Source organism: Oncorhynchus clarkii, chromosome 1 (genome assembly GCF_045791955.1).
Source record: "Oncorhynchus clarkii lewisi isolate Uvic-CL-2024 chromosome 1, UVic_Ocla_1.0, whole genome shotgun sequence".
Taxonomy (NCBI): Eukaryota; Metazoa; Chordata; class Actinopteri; order Salmoniformes; family Salmonidae; genus Oncorhynchus; species Oncorhynchus clarkii.
Genome location: NC_092147.1, coordinates 50,944,092 through 50,966,602, shown reverse-complemented (window position 1 = coordinate 50,966,602; position 22,511 = coordinate 50,944,092). Strand labels below are relative to the sequence as shown.

Here is a 22,511-nt window from a genome sequence, read left to right as displayed (position 1 = left end):
GTAATGTTACGTAATGTTGTTTTTACGCTTGGGGTGTCACTGGCACTCAATTATCACTGGGATTCAGCAGAAGTGAATACCCTTGCTCATTAGCTCTTAATTGGTTTTGAAGTGAATAGTGGATCGGGGGGGATGAGTGGTTTAGATAGAGGATGGCGCTTATACAAGCATTTCGCTACACCCGCAATAACATCTGCTAAAATGCAATTGTGCTTGTTGTCCTTAGCTTATGCCTGCCTCCCGAGTGGCACAGCGGTCGTAGGCACTGCTTCTCAGTGCAAGAGTTGTCACCACAGTCCCTAGTTTCAATCCAGGCTGTATCTGCCCGTGATTGGGAGTCCCATAGGGCGGCAGACAATTGTCCGGGTTTGGCCATGGTGGGCTGTAATTGTATATAAGATTTTGTTCTTAACTGACTTGCCTAATTAAATAACAGACAGTTTGTGCAGAAATTCTTCTGCAAACCGACAGTTTCATTAGTCCGGGTGGCTGGTCTCAGACGATCCCGCAGAGGAAGATGCCCGGATGTGGAAGTCCAGGTTTGGTGTGGTTTGCGGTTGTGAGGACGTACTAATGAATACTCTAAAACAATGTTGGAGGCGACTTAAGGTAGAGAAATTAACATTCACTTCTCTGGCAATAGCTCTAGTTGACATTCCTGCAGTCAGCATACTGATTGCATGCTCCCTCAGAACTTGAGAAATCTGTGGTGTGTAAAATAAACTTGTATTGTCCCCAGCACAAGGTGCACCTGTGTAATGATCATGCTGTTAAATCAGCTTCTTCATATGCCACATCCGTCAGATGGATGAATTATCTTGGCAAATTAGAAATACTCACTAACAGGGATGTAAAACTATTTGTGCACATTATCTGAAAGATAATATGCTTTTTGTGCATGTAGAAGATTTCTGGGATCTTTTATTTCAGCTCATTAAACATGGGACCAACACTTTACATGTTGCGTTTATATTTGTGTTGGGTATAGTTTGAAAATGCATTAAGATTGAAAATGCTCCCGAATGAACAAAAATGAAGTCTTGCAATTCTGTATTATTTTAGCTTTAGAGGAGATTTTAATCCATGCTGTTTTTGTTTAGATTTTGAGATTTTCTTTTGCTCAGAGTCATTTAGATTCTTTCATCATTTATCTGCATGAGCAATGTTATAGATGTTATAGAGCCACTAATAACAGGTTATCATGAGCACTTTCCCATCTCCAATGTGCCGTTTTCCAACAGACCTGGGTTCAAACACTATCGCACACTCAACTGTGCTCGATTGAGCTTGCCTGATGCAATGGAACCAATAGAATAGTTTGACAAACCCCGCCCAACTGGCACTCCAGGCAAGCTCAAGCAAACGCTCAAAGTATTTGAATGATTTCAGGTCTGGAGTGTGTGTGTGTGTGTTGTGTAATTAAAGTGTGTCACTGAAACACTGTCTCTTCTTGCCTCGTTATTATGAATGTTATCTTTTGAGTGCTGCTGTTTTTATGTATGTCCTGGTTGTGTTTTTGTTAGTGTTTTGTTTAACCATGCTTTCACATGGGTGACACGGCACGTGCACACGAGCACATTTACAACCCACTTCTAAATTCCACTGCAATGTAAATGCAGACGCCTAAGCTTTCACCCGGGTGTTCAATTCACTGGGATTCTACTGAGCTTATGGAGGATTCATATTTATATATTCATACTTATATAACCATCGACACACATGAGAAGCCGCCAGCTGTTGCCTGTGTGTGTGTGTGTGTGCGTGTGTGTGAAGGTGTTTTCCTGAGCGAGCTGTGTCAAGCATGCAACCAAAAGGAGAAGGTGAGATGAGATGACTGTGCAAGTCTCTGTTCAGACGCTCAGACACCCTCCCTAGAGCATAAACACTGGGCGGCCACAGCTCTCCTCTCCAGCACCTGCTTACACGCATGGAGGCACAGCAAAGTCCGTACTTGTGTCAGAACACACCCCCCCACCCCCATAATGTATTAACATAAATCATTACATATGATGAGAAATATCATATCTAGGCTCCTATAAGATACAACTCGATAGCTCTATGCACCAACAGCTCTGCTAATGTTGCTGTAGTCATTACCTTTCCTCTAGGAACGTACAATAATTGGGTTTAGAAATAATGAGTCACGAAGATAACAGCCACAGACATGCCAGACAGTAATGGCAGGTGGTGCTTTCATTGAAACGGAATTACAGTAGCATATCAGTGGTACTCTGCATTTTTCTATTGGTTTTGAGAACACATCTTGATGTGTATTTAGATTGGGATTTTGACAGATGCGGTGTTCTCACTCCCTTCCATCTGAACACTTATGTCATGTTACGTAATGTTGTTTTTACGCTTGGGTGTCACTGGCACTCTGTTATCCCTGGGATTCAGCCGCAGTGAATATCCTTGCTCATTAGCTCTTAATTGGTTTTGATGTGAATAGTTGATCGGGGGGGAGGAGTTGTTTTAGATAGAGGATGTTGCTTATACAGTAGGCTATTTCAGCCTCTCTCAGCCTAGTCCCATACATAGATATTGATATTTATATACACCCTCATTGGTCCCACAGGAATCTGTATACTGTATATTGTACGGCTTGACAATGGCGGAACAAATGGCAACACTAAGTATATGGGACTATAGGCCCTTCTATACCTTGTCAGAAGCCTAAAGAAGGGAGTTGTCTGTCTACAGTTTCAACATTAAGCTGTAGGGTGATGTATCCACCAGCCTTCCTGTTGAAATTAATGTCAAAACTCTAAAGTTAACTCCGGTGAGTATGCAGTGTAATGTCAGCGCACCGACATTAGATGCTGACATTATACGTGTGTTTTGATGTGTGTTTGGGCTTCAGTTCAGCCCTTGTGATCTGCGGTTTTGATGTAGTTATATAATCATCATTCAGATGGGATCACATTCATTAGAATCCCAGCCAGGTTATTTCATGGTCGGCTTCCTTGGCAACGATGGTTCTGTGTGTGTGTGCGTCTCGCTTCTCTGTGCTCATCCCTCCCTAGCTTGTTGTTGTGATAAGGCAGGTAAACACTGACTCATTCAGAAAACAGACCTGGCTCCTGGCTGGTGATGAAGCCTGCACTCGCTCAGCTTGCACGCACCAGATTCATGAGACCTGTTTAATTTAGCGCCATCAAACAAATGATGAGTAAGGTACATGTCTGTTTTGGGGGCTCTTCTGAGTCTGTGTTATAGATGGTGCTTGAATATGAAGTGTTGTTCTTCAGAGGGACCTCTGACATTAACAGGACCAACATTGTTACACCTGTCTTTATAGCTCAACAATGAGGTCAGGTAGGCTCATGCTAGAGGGCCATTCATCCCTATAGCTCTATACATGAACTCCTACAGTAATAGTCCTTTTAGTATTTTTCAAGATAATTTGCATCCAGGAGGAAATTAAGTGAATATTTTACTCGGACTGAGATGATCCACAGATGTATCTGCAGGCAGTCTGAGAGGAGAGAAGGGGAGGATAATTACAGTATTTTCTAACGTGGTACTGGGCGGAGTCCCTTACAACTGATAATGAGCGGGGCTGCAGGGTATAGGAGCAGTACTGAAGACAGAAATAGAATTACTAGAATGGGCATCCCCATTTAAGTCAATAGAAATATAATGATAGTAATTGTAGTATTTACATTTCTGTGGAAGACATAGCATGGTAGGGCTGCAGGTGGAGGACTGAAGAAATAGAAGAAGAATTACTACAATGGGCATCCCCATTCAAGTCAATATAAATTTTATTTTTATGAGACACATACAGTAGCAGGAGTCCCCAGGTCCCTTACTACTCATTAAGAGCATAAGGGCTGCAGTGTATAGTAGGATATAGGAGCACAGGACTGAAGACATAGAAATATAATTACTAGATCGACCATGCCATTCTAGTCCATAGAAAGAATATGACTTAATTCGGTAATAACAATAGGCCTTAATTATAGGCTATTAATTTCCCTGGTCCCTTTACAACTGAACAGGACTGCAGGGTACAGGAGAGGAGGACGGGATACACTGACTGCTACACTTTATGAGTAGTATATGGTATGTATTCATTCTGAAATCCTGGTATTGTGCTTTTTATTGATTATCTGTGTTTTTGTATTGTTTTTCATACAATAGCAAATCAGATTGCCCTATGTTGGACCAACCAATAATGCTTTTCTGTATCCAAATCTGAACAGCAGTGAGATGGTTCGAAAACAAGAGAGATCATTTCCCATGTATTCTGACATTAACCCGGCCTTATTTTCTCAAATGTTGGATCAGTTACTTCTGTTCCTTTTCCAAATTATAATAACTGTCCAATTGAAATAATGTATTTATTATTACATGCTCCAGTTCTCAACATAACCAAAAATCTAAATTTGGCTAACTCACAGTAAGGCAGCTTGCGGGTTTGCCCAGTGTGTGGTAGTTAGAAGCAAAATTAAGGGTGTTTTTTTTGCCAAATCAGGCTTATTTAAGCCTCTTAAGGATCAGACCCTTCTTTTCAATTTCCACCTAAAATGACATACCCAAATCTAACTGCCTGTAGCTCAGGACCTGAAGCAAGGATATGCATATTCTTGATATTATTTGAAAGGAAACACTTTGAAGTTGTCTAAATGTGAAATGAATGTAGGAAAACACAACACAATAGATCTGGTAAAAGATAACACAAACCAAAAAAACACATTTTCTATTTTTATTGCATTATCTTTGACATGAAAAATAAAAGCCATACATTCAGACAGGATGCTGGAGGTATAATTTAGATTGTTTCCACTTGAGGGAAACAGTGTATGTGCAAAGTTTCAGACTGATAACTTAAAGAATGAGCAAGGTACATGACATTTAGCACGAAGTCACCCAGATGTCCCTCACGAGTTGCCCAAAAATACCCAAGTGGCCTCCAAGTGGCCAAATTGGTAAATTGATACATTTTCAAGAACGTAACTATAGAGAACATACAAAAATGCGAATAAAAATGCAAGTTTACACACTCCCAGGAATGTCATACATGATGGACCATTAGCTTCCCTACATGAAAGGTACTAACAGAAGACCCGACAAGAATGCTGATCCAATGTCTCCAAACACAGAAGTGAAATATTGAATCCCTCCCAAACAGAGTAACGTTAAACCATAGTAACTTGCGTGCAGACAGTGACCATTTCCAGTAGAGTGACTGTCTAGCATGATGTGGTTGATTCCATCCAAAGAATTAGAATGAATCCTTCTAATTCTTTGGTTCCGCCATGGCAGGCTGCCGATGGCTTCTTGTGCTAAACCAGACATAATGCATGTGTTGGAACAACAACTTGCACTGAGAGGCTGTGCCTGAGTGATTCACTGACTCGCTCAGGGTTGAATTGAGACGAAATGTCCTTCTTTCAAGAGTCACATGACCAGATCATCAGAGCTGATGATGTGAAAAGGATCATCCCATAGGATACTGCTTCATCATGATTATTGGTGCAATCACTGGTGCCACACCCTGATCTGTTTCACCTGTCTTTGTGCTCGTCTCCACCCCCCTACAGGTGTCACCCATCTTCCTCATCATCCCTAGTGTATTTATACCTGTGTTCTCTGTTTGTCTGTTGCCAGTTCGTCTTGTCTTGTAAGGTCTTACCAGCGTGTTTTCCTGTCTCCCTGCTTGCTCAAGTTCTGTTCCTGTAATGGGTGCGTGTCGGTGGCAGGGAAGTCAGGCGCAGGAAAACAAACTTGGAAAAACAGAGTCATTAAATAAATGCTCATAAAACTCCAAAAAACTAAATATACAAAAAATAACATAAGTGGGTACAAAACCCGTCGCACACCGACACATGACTTGCACAAACATACAATAAAACAATCTCCGACAAAACATGAGGGGAAACAGAGGGTTAAATACACAACATGTAAGTGATGGGATTGGAACCAGGTGTGAAGGAAGACAAGACAAAACCAATGGAAAATGAAAAATGGATCAATGATGGCTAGAAGGTCGGTGACGTCGACCGCCGAACACTGCCCGAACAAGGAGAGGGACCGACTTCGGCGGAAGTCGTGAGAATGGTGCTGGCTCACCTGGGGTAGTCATGAGTTAGTCGTGACATGGGGTAGTCGTGACAGTCACCTGGGGTAACACCAGAGTGCCCTGCCTGCTGCCTCAATTCCCAGAGGAACCAACCCAGCACCGACCGGCAGTGTGACCTCTGCGGCCACAGATGGTGCACGAGCGGGGACTCCTTCCGGTCTCCCTGCGCACCGCCCCTCCCAGCTCCATGGGTATTGGAGAGGGAGTGCGGGAGGATGGAACCACCAGACCCCGATCTGAACGTCCGCGAATAGCCAGCAGGTTGTCCAGCTGGATTGACAGGTCCACCTGCTGGTCAAATGTGAGGGTGGTGTCTCTGCAGGCCAGCTCCCGACGGACGTCCTCGCGCAGACTGCAACGATAATGGTCAATCAGGGCCCTGTTGTTCCATCCCGCGCAGGCAGCCAGGGTCCTAAACTCCAGGGCAAACTCCTGGGCGTTCCTCGTTTCCTGCCTCAGATGGTAGAGGCGCTCACCCGCCACTCCACCCTCGGGCAAGTGGTCGAAACCTACCCGGTAATGGCTGGGGAACTCCTCAAACTGGTCCAACGCCGCATCTAACCCTCTCTTCACACAGCGTTGGCGCTGGAAGAACTCCCTGTCTCTCCCAGTGGTCCATTGTCTAGACAACGCATTCCATGGCGGCGCCAAGACGGTAAAGTAAAACTGCATGCTCCTGGACGCGCTCCTCCACCTCAATTGCCGGGTACCCTCTCCTGCTGACTCCATAGTATTGGTCGGAGATTCTGTAATGGGTGCGTGTCAGTGGCAGGGAAGTCAGGCGCAGGAAACGAACTTGGTATAAACGGAGTCGTTTAATAAATGCTCATGAAACTCCAAAAACCAAAATATACAAAAAATAACATAAGTGGGTACAAACCGCCGCACACCGACATATGACTTGCACAAATATACAATAAAACAATCTCCGACAAAACATGAGGGGAAACAGAGGGTTAAATACACAACATGTAATTGATGGGATTGGAACCAGGTGTGAAGGAAGACAAGACAAAACCAATGGAAAATGAAAAATGGATCAATGATGGCTAGAAGGTCGATGACCGCCCGAACAAGGAGAGGGACCGACTTCGGTGGAAGTCGTGACAGTTCCCTAGTTTCCCTGGTTCTGACCATTCTGCTTGCCCTGACCCCGAGCCTGCCTGCCGTTCTGTACCTGCCTGACTCTGACCCGTTTACGAACCTCTGCCTGTCCTGACCCCAAGCCGGCCCGCTGTTCTGTACCTTTTTGACTCTGCCCTGGATTACAGACCTCTGCCTGCCTTTGACTTATCTTTTGCCTGCCCCCTGTTTGGGTCAATAAACATCTGTTACTCTAGCTGTCTGCATATGGGTCTTATCCCGAGTTCTGAAAACTGGAGTACCGGGCAGCCCCCCGCAGTAACCCTCCAAAAAGTCATTAATAAAAAATGTTCCATGTACTAGGAAGCTAAGTGTTTGTTTCTCGGGCTTCATGAATCGGACTGAAAGACCTTGAAAAATAAAAAATGCAACTGATTGAAAGTATGAGGGGATATCAGTGAACAAATGCCGTGGTCAAGGCAATGACGGCGCCAGTGCAATGAGTAGATTTTACTCAGCACATATCAGACCGAGAGCCTAATGCTTCTTAGGTAGTTCTTTATGAGTTTTAGTTTAGAAAACGACCTCTCCGCAGAAGCGACAGTTACAGGGATGGTAAAAACAGCTTGATCGCTGTCGAAAAATCAGGGAAACTGGTGGCAGAAGGCAGTGGTGCTTGAAATACAGCTGTTCTGCAATATCTTTAATTAAGCCTCTCATTCTCCTTAATTGCCGGCCTCAACACGTTACGGAAACAGATGAACTGTATAGAAATCTCTAGGGAGAGGTCGTCTGGATATTGGACAGACAATATGGCAGATGCAAACAGATTATTTTCATCTTTAGTGGACAACAGTTCTTGAGTGCTTGGACAACAAAAAAAGTGGTTCGTGATTTTGGTCATACCGGTGAACCGGCATTCGAGATTATTATTATTTTAACTAGGCAAGTCAAATTCTTATTTACAATGACAGCCTACTCCGGCCAAACCCAGACGACTCTGGGCCAATTGTCCGCCCTGTTGGACTCCCAATCACGGCCGGTTGTGATACAGCCTGGAATCGAACCAGGGATTCTGTAGGGACACCTCTAGCACTGAGATGCAGTACCTTAGACTGCTGCACCACTCGGGAGCCCGATGTATGGTTGCAATATGAACAACCCTTTGTCTCTGGTATATCCCCAGTAACATGGGGTGAACAGCAGCAGTGATTGCTCGCTATCTAATAGCATAGACAGTGAGACAGACTTGCTCAGCAGTTCCGAATTTGTTGACTTAAGACAACATGTTGTGCATTTTTTAAATGGAGAAATCCTGCAAATAGAGGCACTAATGTGCTGTTTCTGCCTGAAGGGTGACAGATAATAGGCAAACATTGTATACTGTAAATATGTTGTTTTTGTTTATGCACCTCCATTATAATTCGTGATTACACATACATCCAAAATTATAAATCGGATTATAAATTGTTTATAAACGGTTAAATTTGTAAATAACCTTTCACTCACCCCTCTCATTCCAAGAAGATGATTAATACAATAGCAACAGGGAATCATTTATACAATACAGCATGTACAATTATTTTAGCCTGCGTGATCCTTTACCCCTTACAGCTGTTCTCCATCTGTGATGTTGAAAGAAACTGGGGACCGATTTGGAATTTGGAAACCTATTTTGTCAAATTGGTCCAGCGCTCGAGGCCACCCCCATCCGTCCGCAGCGGCGCTGCAGTGTGCGCGCTTGAAGAGCGCGCTATCTTGTGAACGGATGAGATAGAGAGAGCGAGAGGAGGAAAGGACCAGTCAAGCAGCAGAGGCAAGTGGAAGCTCAACGGACTGACGCGGTTCCAACTAAAAATACACACCGGGGAAAAATAGCACTCTACTGCAAGGACCTGGAAGAAAGAGCGCACCTCACACTGCAGGTTAGTTAAGTAAATCATGTTTTTATGCCATAACATCCCAAAGGCAGAATGAGAATCGTATGACGCTGTCGTTCATTCAGTAGTTTATGCGTGCGAACGTAGGATAGATGTTGTCTTGAGGCTATCAAGAAACGAATCATCGTGTTCGTTAAATTGCCGGAGCCAATTAAACTGCATGTTGTATACCCTACATATGGAACCAGTAACAGTATTTAGATTACTTCTTATGTGATACAGAAATGTGGTATATTAGTCAGAACAGGTGTAGCCTACAGCTAGCGTTGGGACACAACATCGGGAGTCTGTGTATTGGTCCTACAGCCCTGTACATCAGTCTGTGCATCAGTGTGGTTGGTCAGGTGGACAAGTTGTCAACAATGTTAGATTTGCGATGGCATCAATTGTTCATTTGTAGGTTATGGCTGTTTAACAAATGATAGTCAACCCAAGGCGCACTCCACAGCACCCCAAATGTGTGTGCCGCTATGCGCGTGACAATCCTTTTTTTTTTTACTTCACTGAAGGTTTTCCACAAATTATTGTATTCGTTGTAACGAGGGAGGGAGAGAGAGAGACAGAGAGACAGAGAGAGAGAGAGAAAGAGAGAGAGAGAGAGAGAGCAGAGCAGAGCGTTAGACAATATGTAATGCATTTGTGTAAATGGCCTACGCACATAACTCAAGTTTGGTATTTGGTATTGAGTAGATTTGGTCAGTTGATCGAAATCAAATAATACGTTTGCTGTTATTTCACATGCGAAATGTCAGCTTGATTCGATTTCTCAAAATGTACGGGTGCAAATCAAATGTTGTGTTTCGTTTAATGTGTTGACACCAATATCTAGTTTACTCCATTTTCTCGAAATTCTCATTATTCTAATTAGAATAATCCCCCTGGAGATGTCCTTGTTCCATCTGTCACGTATTCGAGACGTTATTAATCAAGCCAAACAATTGCATTACTGCAAAAACATTCCCACCCATGTCTTACCCTACTCCCCCCCCCCCCCCCCCACACACACTCTGTCCCCTTGTCAGGCAAGCTTAACTCATTAATAGTAGCCCCGTGCCCCCCCCCCCCCCCTTCAACACAAACAAACTCACACAACCAAACACTCGCCACTTTCACTTTCCAGACACACACAAACCCACACACCCAAACACACACACACACGCACACAGACAGAAACACACACACACACACACACACACACACACACACACACACACACACACACACACACACACACACACACACACACCCAAACACACACAAAAACACACGCCACTTTTACTTCTCAGTCCAATGAATACAATGCTAACGACTAACGATGAATGACTAATGCTTTTATCTGTCTTCTGGCTGTGACAGACGTTCTAGGTGTGTTTGTTCAGTCTGAGCAGACTATTGTTCATCTCCTCAAGTAGATAACGAGTCCCTGACCTACCCTATGGCATCTGCATTCATCCTGAGAGAGCGGCCCAAAAATGTGTTTGTGTCTCCTATTGTTGATTGTTGCTTGTGTACCCTGCCCTGGTGTTCCTTATTGTTTTTTTATTGACCCATGGATTATATCTGATCTAATTGTAAGATCAGCTTGTTACCATTGCTTTACAGATTTGTGACCCCCTCTGGGCAGCTGTCTTAAAGGGACACTACGGTGAAAACGGATGAAAAACAACCAGTTATAATGTTGTCCTTTGATGTTCCGGTCATTTTTCAACCTTTCTGTACTTCCTGCTGTCACCTCAGTGACTTTTGCGGTTTAGTTGACAGCTGTCGTCTGGCAGACCGTTGTTGCTCACCCGTCCGGCCATTGCTGAAAATGGGACGAGATAATACACAGTGACCTTACCAGGCTGGTGACCTAGATATCTGGCCCTTTACTCTTCACTGCTTTCACCCAGCTCCAGTGCCACATGGAGATTTGCATAACTGTAATGGATCACCATAATTACCATTTACTGGTTGTGGTATCTGTGGTATTGTGCATGTCTGTGTGTGTGTCTGTTGAACGTGTGTGTGTCTCTGTGTGCGTGTGTGTGTCTGTGTGTGTGTCTGTTGAACGTGTGTGTGTCTCTGTGTGCGTGTGTGTGTCTGTGTGTGTGTCTGTTGAACGTGTGTGTGTCTCTGTGTGCGTGTGTGTGTGTGTGTGTCTGTGTGTGTGTCTGTTGAACGTCTGTGTGTCTCTGTGTGTGTGTGTGTGTTTTGTTTTCATGCATGCACTTATTTGTATGTGGCATTATGAGAGTCCCAGTTTCCCAGTAGATGATAAACATAGAAGTGGCCGGTCCTTAGAGCGATGGGAAAGGCTGGGGTGGAGAAGAGGAAAATGCCACTTATTCAACACTGTGGGCTGGTGAAGCATGCAGACTATTCTGTGAGAAGGGACTTGTTCTCTATCTCCGGTCGTCTGCCAGGCAGTTGTTAGCTTGTGTTTTAACCCCCCCCCCCACAAGACAGCAGGACAATGTGTCTCAGTCATCCAACCAACGCACTCAGCCTGGTCTAGTCATGCTGATGTCATAGTGGTTCCTCTGGAAGAATTTAATATCAACTTTTATGACACGTTCATATTTGAATGTTCTTTTTGGGAAGACTGCGTGCGTCAAATCAACCGTTATTTGTCCAGAACGGAAGTGTTGAAGGACGTTCGAGCCAAGACGGTTCATTTGGAGCTATTGAATCACGGAATGGCATCACACTTGTGGAGTTGTGTCCGTTTAATTAATGCAGATGTCACTAGTCTGAATAGTTTACTTTTGATCATGCAGTTCTTGATGCTTTCTTTGGAGTTTTTTTTTAAAACAAAAACAACACAGACCTACAGTATATGATTATTCTTTGTGTCTCAGTGGTTGTTACTTGTAAGACACATGTTTGTACCCTGGGGGTTACCATTTTTAGTTATACAGTATGTCCTCACGGGTCAGTCAGTCGGACAGGTTGTGAAAGTGCACTCTTGCTTTGAATGGAGAATATTATTTAGCCATGATCTGAATGTAGCCGGTCTGCCACTCAATAATATGAATGTCTGCTACTGCCGGCTGACCTGCTCTGATGAAAGTGATTCCAGGCGAGTAAGAGAGGCCCATGTACATCCATTAGTGTCACCAGGGTCTGGGCCTGTCTCTGTGTGTGTGTGTGTGTTTCGTGTGTGTATGTGTGTTCCCATAGGACCAGGCAGGCGTCACAGTGAAAATGCTTTAGTCTAGCTTCTCTGCCACACCCCTGTCCTCCACACTGCCGGCAGATGAATGTCTCATTAGGGGGACCACCATAGAAACACAAAGTGTGCATCCCAAAATGACGCCCTACTCTCATGATACCCACCCTATTCCCAGGGCTCTGGTCAAAAGTAGGGCACTATGTAGAGAATAGGATGCCCTTTGGGACGCGCAGCCATATAATACTGTTCTGTCTAATTCTGTGAGGACCACCGGGTGACTGTGAAGGATATCCCTCCCTCGGTCTCGCTGCTGCTTGGCTGTCTCTGCCTGCTCAACAGACATGACATGGGGCTGGATGTGTCACGGTTTTTAAAGGTCCATTGCAGCCATTTGTATCTCAATATTAAATCATTTCTGAGTAACAATGAAGTACCTTACATGGATTGTTTTAAATGAAAATGGTCAAAAAGAAACAAAAATGGCTTCTTAGCAAAGAGCAAATTCTCAAGCAAGAATTTTGCTAGGACTGTCTGGGAGTGGGGAGGGGAAAACTGAAAATGAGCTGTTATTGGCAGAGAGGTTTGGAACTCTCTTTCTTATTGGTCTATTAACTAATTTACCTCTAGGTGATCACACCAGGCAGGCCAAAACTATCCCACCAAAAAAGACGACATTTCCAGCAGCCTTTTCAAACAGCTCTTACGCTAAAAGGGCATTATCATAATTTTCAGTATTATTCCAAACTCGTAGTGTAGAAATATATATAAAACACAGGAAATCACATTTCTGACTGAAATGGGCCTTTAATAAAGGTATGCATGTATTCAAAAATGCTTAGAGAGGCAAGCACGCACACACACGCGCACGCGCACACACGCACACACACACATGCCTGAGTAGTGACAAGCTGGTGAAGCGCAATTAGAGTTTCACACTTGGTTAGCCACTGGTGCTAATGGGGATTGACAGGTTCCTGTCCTGTCCTCTGCTCTCCTCTCCTCACAGCTGCACACTTGTTTACATCATAGACCTAGATTTATAATGTCTTAGAAAAAGTGGCGAGGTTAGGTGACCCGTACGTACATTGTGACAACAGACTGATTCTGGACTGACTCAGGCACGATTGTCTCGACTAGAAACAATCTATTTTGGTTGATTCTCACTGTTGCTGTAAACAATAGCGCTTTCTTCTCGAGATTCCTTATGTAGCGTTTCATTACCCCAACATCAAGTAATAGGATATTGTTTGGCTTGTTGTACTATACATAAAACACGCAAGAAACCTGGAGCTACACAAAGGGTTATAGTAGTGTTAGGCTATATGTGTGCTCCTTATTATCTAGCTAGCTATATGACTTAGTGGTCAAGAATCTCAGGCCAGGACAGTGTTTGGTTGCTAGGGTAGATGTCAGATTTACAGGAGTGGTCAGTCAATGGTCTGGTCAGCCCTGGTCCCTTCCTAGCTCCTAGCTGAAGTAGCAGTCCAAAGTGAATCAACTATTGTTATCAATGTGCTCTTTAATAGCTAACTGTTTTATTAGCTTGTGGTCATTTGTTTGGTTGCTAGGACAGATGGCATAGAAGGAGTGGTTAGTCCGTCAGCGTTCAGTCTCCCCCATTTGGCAGCAGCAGTAGCCCCACGGTGACTGAATTATTACCCATGTCAGGTTATTATACCATTATAGCCGCCCCGACCCAATCGCTCAAGGTTACCCCGGGATACGGTATTATCACCCTCCCATGTAAGGATTATTACACCCCTCGGTGAGAACAAAGGTGAAGCGATGCTCTTTTCTGTTCAAACGGACTGTGAGGGATCAACTAGCAGAAAGCCTCCTTTCAAAGTGGGTGGTGAGGAATCGGAAGATAATAGAACGTGATGTTGTGGGTTTAATGTTCTATGCTCCCCCTACCCAATAGAAACCAAGTGAACAGGCTAACCCGCCATCGTTGATTTGAAACAATGCAACGTAAAACCACTTGAGCTTCCAGGCGGTTAGCTAACACGGGGATTCATTCTTCACCACCGGACTTACCTGAATTTATTCTCTGTGATACGAACAAGACTGAGTTGAGAGGGATGGGGGTTGAAGGAATGAAGGATGTGTTTGCTAGTCTGCTTCTCTGTGTCCTCCTCACAAGTCACTCTTTTTTTAAAAAGCTTTTTTACCACCCATTGGAAAGAAGTGGAGGGGGAGAAGGGAAATTGGGGGAGAAGGGTGGACGCGAGGGGTGTGTGGAAGCATTTTTTTTTGGGGGGGGGATCATGTACCTAATGGAACGCCGAGAAGGGGCAAGGGGAACAAAAGAGGGTCTGTTTTTGCCCCGTCCCCACTGGCTGGGGGGCCGTTGTTCTTTGAGCATTTCTTGTGAAGTAGGAGGGGGGGCTGCCGGATCAGGGGGCTGGGGACTCGGGAGTCTGGGCTACAAGCCTGGGCACTGGCTGGATCTCTGTTTTGAAGAGAAGATCTGGATATTTGTTTGAAGATCAGAGATTTTATAGTGGAGGAAAACAATCTCAGCCTATAGCTAGCCCCAGCCCTGACCTCAGCCACAGCCACAGCTCCATCCCCAGCCCCAACCCCAACCTCAGCCTCGGCCAATGCTCCATCCCCAAACCCAGCCCCTGCCCCAGGCTCTTGCCAAGTACTGCATGGGCTGCGGATATATGCGAGAAATGGGCACCTGCTCTGAAGAGGGTCACAGTGGAAGAATGCCACAGCAGCTGCATGACGCTGTCCTCTAGTCTGTCCATTGAGACAGATAGCAGGACAGGAGTGCTACCCTAGCAGCAGGATGCTGTGGAAGTATGTTCTTTAGGGAAGGGAGCGTGCACTTGAATGCTCCCGAGAACATTCTCATGCTTCCTTCCTCTCATTCGCATAGGCTTAAGAAGAGCCCATCACCCTCCTTCCTCCCCTTTCGGCCCCCGTTCCTCCCCCCTCTCTGTTGACATAATGGTTTGGCCCACTTGTGTTGTCTAATTGCTCAGCAAATATGCCACGACAGCCCTTATCCCGCTTTTCAAGTCTAAGATTTAAAGAGCCAGGCCTGGGCCTGCCAAGAAAGAATGACATTAAACCTACCACCTGCTTCCTTCAAGACTCCCATGCTCTGTGTTTGATGTAGTTATCTCTTAGAAAAAATATGCCCTACGCAGAAATCGCTCCGCCATTTAATGGCGGCTAAAATTCTAATAGTTCTCCTAAATTCTCTTAATCCAATACAGGATTAAGATTGAATCCTATTACACCGGCTCTGATGCTCGTCGGATGTGGCAGGGCTTGAAAACTATTACGGACTACAAAGGGAAACCCAGACGTGAGCTGCCCAGTGACGTGAGCCAACCAGATGAGTTAAATGCCTTTTATGCTCGCTTTGAGGCAAGCAACACTGAAGCATGCACGAGAGCACCAGCTGTTCTGGATGACTGTGTGATAACGCTCTAGGCAGCCGATGTGAGCAAGACCTTTACACAGGTCAACATTCACAAAGCCGCGGGGCCAGATGGATTACCAGGACGTGTACTCAAAGCATGCGTGGACCAACTGGCAAGTGTCTTCACTGACATTTTCAACCTCTCCCTGACTGAGTCTGTAATACCTACATGTTTCAAGCAGACCACCATAGTCCCTGTGCCTAAGGAAGCGGTGATAACCTGCCTAAATGATTTCCGCCCCGTAAGCACTCAGTAACCATGAAGTTCTTTGAGAGGCTGGTCATGGCTCACATCAACAGCATCCTCCCGGATACCCTGGACCCACTCCAATTCGCATACCGCCCCAACAGATCCACAGATGATGCAATCTCAATCGCACTCCATACTGCCCTTTCCCACCTGGACAAAAGTATGTGAGAATGCTGTTCATTGACTACAGCTCAGCGTTCAACACCATAGTGCCCAAGAAGCTCATCACTAAGCTAACGACCTTGGGACTAAACACCTCCCTCTGCAAGTGGATCCTGGACTTCCTGACGGGCCGCCCCCAGGTGGTAAGGGTAGGCAACAACACGTCTGCCACGCTGATCCTCAACACTGGGGCCCCTCAGGGGTGTGTACTTAGTCCCCTCCTGTACTCCCTGTTCACCCACGACTGCGTGGCCAAACACGACTCCAACACCATCATTAAGTTTGCTGAGGACACAACAGTGGTAGGCTTGATCACCGACAACGATGAGACAGCCTATATAGAAGAGGTCAGAGAACTGGCAGTGTGGTGCCAGGACAACAACCTCTCCCTCATTGTGAGCAAGATTAAGGAGCTGAATGTGGACTACAGGAAATTGCGGGCCGAACAGGCCCCCATTAACATCAACAGGGCTGTTGTGGAGCAGGTCGAGAGTTTCAAGTTCCTTTATGTCCACATCAACAAAGATCTATCATGGTCCAAACACACCAAGACAGTCGTGAAGAGGGAACGACAAAGCCTTTTCCCCCTCAGGAGTCTGAAAAAATGTGGCATGGGTCCCCAGATCCTCAATAAGTTCTACAGCTGCACCATCGAGAGCATCCTGACCGGTTGCATCACTGCCTGGTATGGCAACTGCTCGGCATCTGACCGTAAGGCGCTACAGAGGGTAGTGCGTACGGCCCAGTACATCACTGAGGCCAAGCTTCCTGCAATCCAGGACCTATATAATAGGCGGTGTCAGAGGAAAGCCCATAAAATTGTCAGAGACTCCAGTCACCCAAGTCATAGTCATGTTTTCTCTGCTACCGCACGGCAAGCGGTACTGGAGCGCCAAGTCTAGGTCCAAGAGGCTTCTAAACAGCTTCTACCCCCAAGCCATAAGACTGCTGAACAATTAATCAAGTGGCCACAGAACTATTTATATTGACCCCCCCCCCCCCCATTTGTTTTGTACACTGCTGCTACTCACTGTTTACTATCTATACATAGTCACTTCACCCCTACCTACATGTACAATTGACCTCTAACCTTTACCCCCGCTCACTGACTTGGTACCGGTACCCCCTGTATATAGCCTCGTTATTGTTATGTTATTGTGTAACTTTTTATTATTTGTTACTTTATTTTGTTTGGTAAATATTTTCTTAACTCTTCTTGAACTGCACTGTTGGTTAAGGGCTTGTGAGTAAGCATTTCACGGTAAGGTCTACACTTGTTGTATTCAGCGCATGTGACAAATACAATTTTATTTGATTTGATTTTTGTTTATGTGTGTAAGTATGGTGTAAAGACTCATCATATCATCTAAACCGCTGTGAAATATATTTTCCACAAATGAAAAATATAGTATTTTCAGTTTCTGAAGCTGGTGTGCAAAACCGGAAAGCAAAAGATACAAAAATGAAACTGTCTGCACAGGAAGCATAGCAATAATGCACATAGAACAGATCTACCACTTCTTAGAGGTTTTCTCAATGAGAATGGCAGATCTATAATTCACATTTCTACGTCAATTTGGTCAGCACTCCCAAAAAAAGTTACATATTGCAGCATTAAATGGATGTTATGTCACCACTGTATGTAAACTATGGCGTAGTGGCACATGCAGCAGAGTGAGAGTTTAGTGCAGCTTCATCCCTTGAAAAATCGGTATTTTCCAAAAGCTGACCTCATCAGGATAACCTGATGAAATGAAGGTCAAATAGGTTAATTTCATTCTTCCAGGCCCATCACATGCAACAGTGATTGATTTAACCGGATGAAGGTAGACACTTGGCTGCCAGCACATGAATAAAAGGTGACAAAGGGGTTTTTCTATGGTTCAGGAGGCCGACTGAACCTTGTGACTAATTTAGGTCCTGGTTCCCTAATACCGCTGCCGTCCCCCCCACCCAGTCTCCGCTCCATGGTTAGGGACCATGTCACCAGCTCAGCCTCCACTGAAGGACTCTTAATCCAACTGGGATGACAGCTTGGCTCTCTTTCCCTGTTTCTGTGGCACTAGATAGATGCTGAGACCAATGAGCTTTTCTTCCTTCCGCCTTTTTTCATCCCTTAAAACCCCAAACACAGCCACGGGAATCCTGGGAAAATTCTCCCCTTGGGGGGCGAGACAAAGAAATGGGATGGTAAACAAATCCTACTGCGAATCTATCAGAGATTTTCTCTTCCTCCATCTCTATTCAGCCCCAGATAAATGTTCCAATCCATGTCCCTTTTGAGATTTCTTTACAACAAAAAACAATGCTGCCTCTGGTTGGTGTTTTTCTGTTGTTCTCCTCCCTGCCTGTGTGACGCGTTGTTTAAAAGCATAATCTATACACCACCATAATCCTTCTGTGTCTATGGCTTCAAAATGATTAGAGAAGATTGAGGTCAAAAAACGAAGTAGAATCCCAAAAGTAGTCCCCCGGTAAACCCACTCCCCCTTTCTTGGTAACACCCAATCGGGCACCCTGATCCCCAGGTCACATGTTGAGGGACATTCAAACGGATTAATCAGCTCCAGCGTCAGAACAATGAGTATTAGCCATGTTTGCTGAGAGTCTAATGCACTCTGTCAGCTATGGAGATTTTTTCCTCTCTCAGGCGAGGGTGCTGCCACAATAAGTCCTGGTAAGGGTTGGGGGCAGAGCTGGCACCAGGAATGTTGTTATGACTCTGAGAGGACTGTTCCTTCGTTATTTACATCCCTATGATTCCCATTTTGATTTGTTTTTCTCATTTAAAATATACGGGACATTTACCAAACCAATCCCGACCAACTCCAAGCCTGTATAGCAGTTAGTGACTAGGAAGAAGGGAATGGGTAAGAAGACAATGAAAGGGGAGAGAGTGGCGCATAGCTGGCGTCAGGAGTGTTGTTTTGAATTTTCCTTGAGAGAATTGTTTACTGCTTGATGTATTAATAACCCTACGTGTAATCTCAATTGTGCCACGACGCGTACAGTAATTGGGATGTACTCGTCATCTCATTATATTACACTTACGTGATTCATACTGTGCTTCGATTTCTTGTAATCTGCACCTCAAGATTGGGACGTCATTTAGATTTGTTTTTTGGGAAGGTTGGATGTTTCCCCCAAAGTACTAAGGCTGTATTACAAGTAACCTTTAGCCTAGCAATTAAGTTTATAATAGAGGTTCAAACGTTTCTGTCTGTTCCATATTCTTCTTCTATATCCTTCGTCTTCTCTTTGTCTCCCACAAAACGGGCCACTTTTGCGTGAGAAAACCACTGCATGAATAAAAAGACTAAAAGAGAATCGGCACCGAGAGGACAACAGCCACAGCGACACAGCGAGTTGACTAGAATACGTTCCGATGCCAGAGCAATTTAAGATCAAACACACTACAGTGGAATAGAAATCAGTGTAATCTCGTTCCTCTGTCTGTAGTCCCCCTCCTTCCCTGCTTCTCTGACTCAGAGCTCGACTTGCTCTTTGGTGGCTCTGAAAGAATGTCATTGTCACTAAGGCAATTCCCGCCCCTAGCCCCAGCAGTGAAGAGGATGGAGGGATGAATGGTGACTTCATTTATCAGCCACCTCAGAGGCTGGCTGGGCTTGATAACCCAATCAAACGACCAGTGTGGCTGAGAGGTCTGTCTGGGGCACCAGAGCGCTTGTCTGTCTGGTCTGGTCTGTCTGTCTTGTCTGTGTGCTTGCAGGTCTTTGAATAGTGTCCTGGTGATCTGATCTATATTTTGAGAGTTCTGAGAACCGGCCATTCCTGGGTAAGAGATGGACTGGAGATAGAGGGGGAGGGTGCCTTGAAGACTTTTCAGACTATTGAGCCAAGCCAAGCTGTACTGAGCTGGCCTGGTTTCGAATCCACCATAGTTGCTGGAACTGTGCTGAAAAGGACAATGAGATTAGAAGGCTCTCATAGTCAACACGAGTCAGTTATTAAATAGGCCATGGTTTTTGGTCCCGTTAGTGGACCAACTCTCCGTTGGTATTTGAGTGTTGGCCGAGGTTGAAAGGAGTCCAGATCTAATGAACATCGTACCGTTCGAGGTTGGCTTGTTTGGAGCCTCCGGACTAGCTCCCTGGCCCCACAGGACAAATGACACATGACCGTATTCGAAAAGCATCTCAAAATAAGATTGCTGATCTAGGATCAGTTACCCGTGTCTATATAATTGTATTAATTCAAATCTAAAAGGCAAAACTGATCCTATATCAGCAATTGAGACACTTTGTTAATATGGGCCCATAGTTCTCTTTGAAAGAAGCTACCGTAGCAGACGTTACTCAAAGGGCTAGCTGGGTGACAGAGTGCACCTGCCTACCCACCACCTCGGGAGGACAAATGCAACACTCAGGATTTTTTATTTTTTTGTCCATTTGTGATGGTGCGTCATTTGAAGGGGAGTTTATATAGTTGTGATAGCTCTTTGAGTGGGAAAAGTGAGACTTCATATAGCTGGTTTTCGAAGTCTGCTCTTCAATGGTTTGATTTGATATTTAACGGTGTGTCGAGGGGAACAGAGCAGAGTTGTTAAAAAAATAAATCCTCATATATTCACCAGAGCTTTTATTACATTTCCTGTAGAATAATATATTGAATTGCGGACGAGGAGAGCTCAAGGTGCTACTGTAGCTTTTGTCCTGTCTCTTCTATGGCTGGTCTCAGTTAAAAAAATCTGATGCTTAATCCATTGATTTTATGCAACGGAGAATAGGTATTTTTTTCATGAAAAATTCTAATTTACATGATTGAATGGTGGGGATTGAAAGATATCTAAGCCTAGGATATTTAAATTGGTTCCATTTCCCATACATGTAATATTTTTAGTGGATGATATCCAGAGTTTATAGCTGAGCTTCTCAGATAAAGGACCAATCACCTCCCTGAGAGCAGATTACGTTCTGATCTCCATCCACCACTCGCTTGCTCTCTCTCTCTCTCTCTCTCTCTCTCTCTCTCTCTCTCTCTCTCTCGCTCCCTTTCCTCACTTTTTCTCCCTCTCTCTCTCTCTCTCTCTCTCCACCACTCGCTTGCTCTCTCTCTCTCTCTCTCTCTCTCTCTCTCTCTCTCTCCCTTTCCTCACTTTTTCTCCCTCTCTCACTCACTCACTCACTCACTCACTCTCTCTCTCTCTCTCTCTCTCTCTCTCTCACTCACTCACTCTCTCTCTCTCTCTCTCTCTCTCTCTCTCACATACTCTCTCTCTCTCTCTCTCTCTCTCCCTTTCCTCCCTTTTTCTCCCTCTCTCGCTCTTTCTCTCTCTTTTTGATCTTAAGAGATGATAGAACACCAGACGATAGCCCTCTGGAGTCCTCTTAGTGGAATATTCATTACTCAGCGGGTGTGTCCCAAATGGCACCCCTTTTTCTATGTGGTTTTGCTACTTTTGACTATGGGCCCTGATCAAAAGTAGTGCACTATATTGGGAACAGGGTGCCATTTGGAATGCAAGCCGATCTCACCCTACTCTCCCCTACGCTGTTGTAAGGTCAAATCCTGACTTTGAATCTGCCTCGGTGTTGCTAGTATTTGCTATCCTTTGTCCCGCTCATGTCCCCCGAGCTCCACAAGGTTAAGATGAGATAGGTCCCAGGGAAAGGAGACACCGTATTTCCTTACCAAGTTGTCGGATCTCTTTTCTTTCTGGTTGTCAAAAGGATGTTGGTACCCAGTACACGCCTTTCTGTGGTAACTGGAGATGCGCTGTTTTGTCCGAGCACCACTCATCAGATGTTTTAGAGACACGGTGCTCTCCAGTTTAATTTGTGGTACATGGATATATTACTTTCAACACATTCTTCCCGAGTAGAGTGCACTATTCTGATCCATGGATTATAGTTGTTACTTCTGCTTATTCTGTATCGAGACCAAATCTTCTCGAGCTGAGAAGTACAGAGATATTTAATGCATAAATGTGTACATTTATTTACGTGTGTATACAGTATGTTTCAAGATTCAAGATTTCCTGTGATTTCGATTTCCCATATGCTTAAACACAGGCACTCGTTCCCTGATAGCTAATTACTAAACAGACTAGAATAGGTCCACAACATGAGGGTTGGTTGGATTCACCATGCTCGTCTTCAATGTTAAAATTCCATTAAGCATTTGGAGCCCGAGTCCAACTACCACGGGATGAACCCATTATATATACCCAAACCCAACCCTGGGAGAGAGTGATAGCAGCACTGCGCTTTCCTAATCTGACTGCTTCCCAGGTACCACTGGTTTACAGATAGAATGCCTCCACCATCGTTTACTGACAGATAAATAACAACACCTCCCACCTTTCCTCCTCCAAAGCGACTTTATTCTGAAGACGGTCATTTTTAGTATGTGTAGGCCAATGGGATCCCTGCGGGAAC

At 44.8% G+C, this 22,511-nt stretch overlaps 1 protein-coding gene and 1 pseudogene across 5 annotated transcripts in view; both read left to right on the top strand.

Moving 5' to 3' along the window:
- Positions 1–8,928: 8,928 nt before the first annotated feature.
- LOC139408501 (neuronal cell adhesion molecule-like) overlaps positions 8,929–22,511 on the top strand; it is a 110,420-nt gene continuing 96,837 nt past the window's right edge. For 2 of the 5 annotated variants that reach the window (XM_071152561.1, XM_071152490.1), the window contains exon 1: positions 8,945–9,093. The gene's annotated coding sequence lies outside the window, so the exon portion shown is untranslated. Of the gene's footprint in view, positions 9,094–22,511 lie in introns of all 5 variants that reach the window. The other 3 variants (XM_071152534.1, XM_071152543.1, XM_071152482.1) reach the window with 3 other exon arrangements.
- LOC139406233 (piggyBac transposable element-derived protein 4-like) overlaps positions 13,924–22,511 on the top strand; it is a 33,347-nt pseudogene continuing 24,759 nt past the window's right edge.